Source organism: Syngnathus floridae, unplaced genomic scaffold (genome assembly GCF_059516105.1).
Source record: "Syngnathus floridae isolate MCC-2025c unplaced genomic scaffold, RoL_Sflo_1.0 HiC_scaffold_46, whole genome shotgun sequence".
Classification (NCBI taxonomy): domain Eukaryota; kingdom Metazoa; phylum Chordata; class Actinopteri; order Syngnathiformes; family Syngnathidae; genus Syngnathus; species Syngnathus floridae.
The window spans coordinates 216,197-222,834 of NW_028284075.1; the positions used below are offsets into that span (position 1 = coordinate 216,197).

At 36.3% G+C, this 6,638-nt stretch overlaps 1 long non-coding RNA gene across 1 annotated transcript; it reads right to left on the minus strand.

Moving 5' to 3' along the window:
- Positions 1 to 3,572: 3,572 nt before the first annotated feature.
- LOC148378418 (uncharacterized) lies at positions 3,573 to 6,203 on the minus strand. Its single transcript, XR_015855886.1, has 3 exons — positions 5,768 to 6,203; positions 5,343 to 5,586; positions 3,573 to 3,778 (listed from the first exon to the last, which is right to left on the minus strand). It is a non-coding gene; the product is annotated as an uncharacterized LOC148378418 (long non-coding RNA).
- Positions 6,204 to 6,638: the final 435 nt, after the last annotated feature.

Genomic DNA, 6,638 nt, shown 5'->3' on the forward strand with positions numbered 1-6,638 from the left:
GATACAACACAACGTGCGGGGTTGGGGTTAAAGATTGAGTGAAGGGCCCTCGTTTTAAACTACTGTTTTGAAAAGGAGTGGGAACAAGTAAGACGTATTTAATTTATTTAATGGGAAGTAGTAAGACTTATTAAATTTATTTAATCTACTTTTCTTCCCAGGCAAAATTTGATGTGCTGCAATTCCAAATTTCCAAAGTGAATGAAGGAATGAAGTCCTTTAAATTATGATTTTGTATAAATACTAGGCATTAACACAAAATCGACGGCACAAAATGGGCAGACTTTACTTGTTTGAAAAGGACTGGTTACAAGACAGACTTTTTTAATTTATTTAATGGGAAGAAGACTTATTTAGTTTAATTGATCTATTTTTGTTCCCTGCCAAAATTCGATTTGCTGCAATTCCAAATTTCCAAAGTGAATGAAGGAAAGAAGTCGTTTAAATTATGATTTTGTTTAAATACTAGGCATAGACACAAAATCTACAGCACAAAATGGGCAGACTTTACTTGTTTGAAGAGGACTGGTTACAAGACAGACTTTTCTGATTTATTTAATGGGAAGAGGACTTATTTAGTTTATTTAATCTATTTTTGTTCCCTGGCAAAATTGGATTTGCTGAAATTGTATTTTGCCAAATCTCGATTTGAGACCTGATAGGAAGTATTAAACGCTTAGTTAAATCAATACAAGTTGGTAATAAGAGCGAGTAATGTTGGTTGAACCGATGAATGAAGGTTGAAAGCAATTTAAATTATGACTTTGTATAAATACTAGATATTAACAGAACATCTACTGCGCAAAATGGGCAGAGTTTACTTGTTTGAGAAGGAGTGGCTTATTCAAAACTAAGATTTATGTAATCTGTTTGTTCCCAGGCAAAATTGGATGTGATGCAATTCCAAATTTCACCACATAATGGTGCCCAATTTTGACTTCATAGGACATATTAAACACTTAGCTTGTTATTATGTTCAAGGTAATCAGATTTGTTTATCATTCTAATGGCCTCTTCAAAACTATTCTGGATTACTACTTTGGATCTATTCTACATTACTTGGCAACAACATACTCTGTAACAGATTAGGCAGTATAATCACATATGTTAACTTGAGAGTGCCCACACTCAATCTACTTATCGTGATGTGTTAAATCAATTACTGTTAGACATTATTTGTCTGATAATCTACCAAATCTTTGAATTGAAGAATTTGTGATTTAATTAATAGCTTGTTCAGGGTAATCAGACTTGTATATAATTCTAATGGCCTTCTTTTGAAAACTATTCTGAATTACAACTTTGGATCTTATATTACTTTGCAACAATCTACTCCGTGACAGATTAGGCAGTATAATCACATATGTTAACTTCAGTGCCCACACTGTATTTATTTATGGTTATTTGTTAAATCAAGTACTGTTAGACATGAAATAGGAAGTGTTTAACATAAATGTTATGGCTACTCACCATTGTAGCTCGCTCCTGGTCAATGATACGAGCCTCTTCTTGCAGTGGAAAACTTGCAGCCAACAAACACCGTGGAACCTAAAGGAATGAAATTAAACATTAACATTTCGCCTCGACCAATTTTCACACGTACAACGCAACGCGGCTACACTTCTGCTATTACAAACGTAAATCTCCTTAAACACAATGAGTGTTACTTACCGTGTACGCTCTAGACGGTCCAGTTGCAAGCAGAAAATAAAGATATTTCTGTTGATAATCGTCGCTGCTCAGTGGCTCACGGCCATCGCGCCAACAGATTTGAATTTTGGCGGAGGTTCGGGCAATTACGTCATATCCGCGGCATTTGACTGCGACGTAATACCCGCTTATCTGAAACGGCAGTTAAAAGTAGAGTTACATCAAGTTTTCTTGGAACCTAAACGAATGAAAGAAAACTATCATCTGGCCACAACCAACATTCACAGATACAACACAACGTGCGGGGTTGAGGTTAAAGATTGAGTGAAGGGCCCTCGTTTTAAACTACTGTTTTGAAAAGGAGTGGGAACAAGTAAGACGTATTTAATTTATTTAATGGGAAGTAGTAAGACTTATTAAATTTATTTAATCTACTTTTCTTCCCAGGCAAAATTTGATGTGCTGCAATTCCAAATTTCCAAAGTGAATGAAGGAATGAAGTCCTTTAAATTATGATTTTGTATAAATACTAGGCATTAACACAAAATCGACGGCACAAAATGGGCAGACTTTACTTGTTTGAAAAGGACTGGTTACAAGACAGACTTTTTTAATTTATTTAATGGGAAGAAGACTTATTTAGTTTAATTGATCTATTTTTGTTCCCTGCCAAAATTCGATTTGCTGCAATTCCAAATTTCCAAAGTGAATGAAGGAAAGAAGTCGTTTAAATTATGATTTTGTTTAAATACTAGGCATAGACACAAAATCTACGGCACAAAATGGGCAGACTTTACTTGTTTGAAGAGGACTGGTTACAAGACAGACTTTTCTGATTTATTTAATGGGAAGAGGACTTATTTAGTTTATTTAATCTATTTTTGTTCCCTGGCAAAATTGGATTTGCTGAAATTGTATTTTGCCAAATCTCGATTTGAGACCTGATAGGAAGTATTAAACGCTTAGTTAAATCAATACAAGTTGGTAATAAGAGCGAGTAATGTTGGTTGAACCGATGAATGAAGGTTGAAAGCAATTTAAATTATGACTTTGTATAAATACTAGATATTAACAGAACATCTACTGCGCAAAATGGGCAGAGTTTACTTGTTTGAGAAGGAGTGGCTTATTCAAAACTAAGATTTATGTAATCTGTTTGTTCCCAGGCAAAATTGGATGTGATGCAATTCCAAATTTCACCACATAATGGTGCCCAATTTTGACTTCATAGGACATATTAAACACTTAGCTTGTTATTATGTTCAAGGTAATCAGATTTGTTTATCATTCTAATGGCCTCTTCAAAACTATTCTGGATTACTACTTTGGATCTATTCTACATTACTTGGCAACAACATACTCTGTAACAGATTAGGCAGTATAATCACATATGTTAACTTGAGAGTGCCCACACTCAATCTACTTATCGTGATGTGTTAAATCAATTACTGTTAGACATTATTTGTCTGATAATCTACCAAATCTTTGAATTGAAGAATTTGTGATTTAATTAATAGCTTGTTCAGGGTAATCAGACTTGTATATAATTCTAATGGCCTTCTTTTGAAAACTATTCTGAATTACAACTTTGGATCTTATATTACTTTGCAACAATCTACTCCGTGACAGATTAGGCAGTATAATCACATATGTTAACTTCAGTGCCCACACTGTATTTATTTATGGTTATTTGTTAAATCAAGTACTGTTAGACATGAAATAGGAAGTGTTTAACATAAATGTTATGGCTACTCACCATTGTAGCTCGCTCCTGGTCAATGATACGAGCCTCTTCTTGCAGTGGAAAACTTGCAGCCAACAAACACCGTGGAACCTAAAGGAATGAAATTAAACATTAACATTTCGCCTCGACCAATTTTCACACGTACAACGCAACGCGGCTACACTTCTGCTATTACAAACGTAAATCTCCTTAAACACAATGAGTGTTACTTACCGTGTACGCTCTAGACGGTCCAGTTGCAAGCAGAAAATAAAGATATTTCTGTTGATAATCGTCGCTGCTCAGTGGCTCACGGCCATCGCGCCAACAGATTTGAATTTTGGCGGAGGTTCGGGCAATTACGTCATATCCGCGGCATTTGACTGCGACGTAATACCCGCTTATCTGAAACGGCAGTTAAAAGTAGAGTTACATCAAGTTTTCTTGGAACCTAAACGAATGAAAGAAAACTATCATCTGGCCACAACCAACATTCACAGATACAACACAACGTGCGGGGTTGAGGTTAAAGATTGAGTGAAGGGCCCTCGTTTTAAACTACTGTTTTGAAAAGGAGTGGGAACAAGTAAGACGTATTTAATTTATTTAATGGGAAGTAGTAAGACTTATTAAATTTATTTAATCTACTTTTCTTCCCAGGCAAAATTTGATGTGCTGCAATTCCAAATTTCCAAAGTGAATGAAGGAATGAAGTCCTTTAAATTATGATTTTGTATAAATACTAGGCATTAACACAAAATCGACGGCACAAAATGGGCAGACTTTACTTGTTTGAAAAGGACTGGTTACAAGACAGACTTTTTTAATTTATTTAATGGGAAGAAGACTTATTTAGTTTAATTGATCTATTTTTGTTCCCTGCCAAAATTCGATTTGCTGCAATTCCAAATTTCCAAAGTGAATGAAGGAAAGAAGTCGTTTAAATTATGATTTTGTTTAAATACTAGGCATAGACACAAAATCTACGGCACAAAATGGGCAGACTTTACTTGTTTGAAGAGGACTGGTTACAAGACAGACTTTTCTGATTTATTTAATGGGAAGAGGACTTATTTAGTTTATTTAATCTATTTTTGTTCCCTGGCAAAATTGGATTTGCTGAAATTGTATTTTGCCAAATCTCGATTTGAGACCTGATAGGAAGTATTAAACGCTTAGTTAAATCAATACAAGTTGGTAATAAGAGCGAGTAATGTTGGTTGAACCGATGAATGAAGGTTGAAAGCAATTTAAATTATGACTTTGTATAAATACTAGATATTAACAGAACATCTACTGCGCAAAATGGGCAGAGTTTACTTGTTTGAGAAGGAGTGGCTTATTCAAAACTAAGATTTATGTAATCTGTTTGTTCCCAGGCAAAATTGGATGTGATGCAATTCCAAATTTCACCACATGATGGTGCCCAATTTTGACTTCATAGGACATATTAAACACTTAGCTTGTTATTATGTTCAAGGTAATCAGATTTGTTTATCATTCTAATGGCCTCTTCAAAACTATTCTGGATTACTACTTTGGATCTATTCTACATTACTTGGCAACAACATACTCTGTAACAGATTAGGCAGTATAATCACATATGTTAACTTGAGAGTGCCCACACTCAATCTACTTATCGTGATGTGTTAAATCAATTACTGTTAGACATTATTTGTCTGATAATCTACCAAATCTTTGAATTGAAGAATTTGTGATTTAATTAATAGCTTGTTCAGGGTAATCAGACTTGTATATAATTCTAATGGCCTTCTTTTGAAAACTATTCTGAATTACAACTTTGGATCTTATATTACTTTGCAACAATCTACTCGGTGACAGATTAGGCAGTATAATCACATATGTTAACTTCAGTGCCCACACTGTATTTATTTATGGTTATTTGTTAAATCAAGTACTGTTAGACATGAAATAGGAAGTGTTTAACATAAATGTTATGGCTACTCACCATTGTAGCTCGCTCCTGGTCAATGATATGAGCCTCTTCTTGCAGTGGAAAACTTGCAGCCAACAAACACCGTGGAACCTAAAGGAATGAAATTAAACATTAACATTTCGCCCGGACCAACATTCACACGTACAACGCAACGCGGCTACACTTCTGCTATTACAAACGTAAATCTCCTTAAACACAACGAGTGTTACTTACCGTGTACGCTCTAGGCAAAATTGGATGTGATGCAATTCCAAATCTATCTGAAACGGCAGTTAAAAGTAGAGTTACATCAAGTTTTCTTTTTTAATCAACACAATCATTTACAACCGTTGACCAGAAAGAATCGTCGAAATTCGACGTCCCCCACAAACGCCACGCTCACTCGCTTTTCAGGGCAACAAAAGTACTTCTTTTTAAAAACGATGAGTTGTACTTACCGTGTACGCTCTGGACGGTCCAGTTGCAAGCAGAAAATAAAAATATTTCTCTTGTTAGTCGTATGTTACCATCCGCTGTGTCTTTGTCAACATCGCCGCCATTTTCCTACTTCCTGCTGCGAGCCACGCCCACGGATTTAAATTTGGGCGGAAGCTCTTTCCATTGGCGTCGTTTTCGCGTATAGCAAATCCGATTGGTTGGGAAGGGGGCACGGTTATGCAGCCGAGGAGTCCTGTGATCGGTGGGATGTAAAGTAGGCGTCGACGTCACGTCCGCGTCACGTGACCACGACGTGGCAGACGTCAAATAGCAACCGCTGTTTTGTTTAGTAGACTTACAGTTGTTATGCATTGACATAATGGCGCACACACCAAATAGATTTAAATAAATTAAATAATTCTTCTGCCCACTCTCTTTTAAACAAGTTAACTCTCCCCGCGGATTTGAATTCCGGCGAAAGTTACGCCCATCGACGTCACGTATGTCACGTGACCACGACGTGGCAGATGTCATATAGCAACCGCTGTTTTGTTTAGTAGATTTACAGTTGTTATGCATTGGCATAATGGTGTGCACTCAAAATAGATTTAAATAAATTAAATATTTCTTCTGCCTACTCCCTTTTAAACAAGTTAACTCTGCCCACGTCCATTGACGTCTTGTCTGCGTCACGTGACCACGACGTAGCGACGTCATATAGTAACCGCTGTTTTGACCAGTAGACTTAGTTATTATGCGTTGACATAATGGCGCACTGGTTAGCATGGCCACCTCTTAAGCATGATGATGCGGGTTCGACGCCTGATCAATGTTAGCATGGAGTGAGCTGAAGTGCATGGCGCTGAAGATTTGAATCTTTGAAATGCGCTG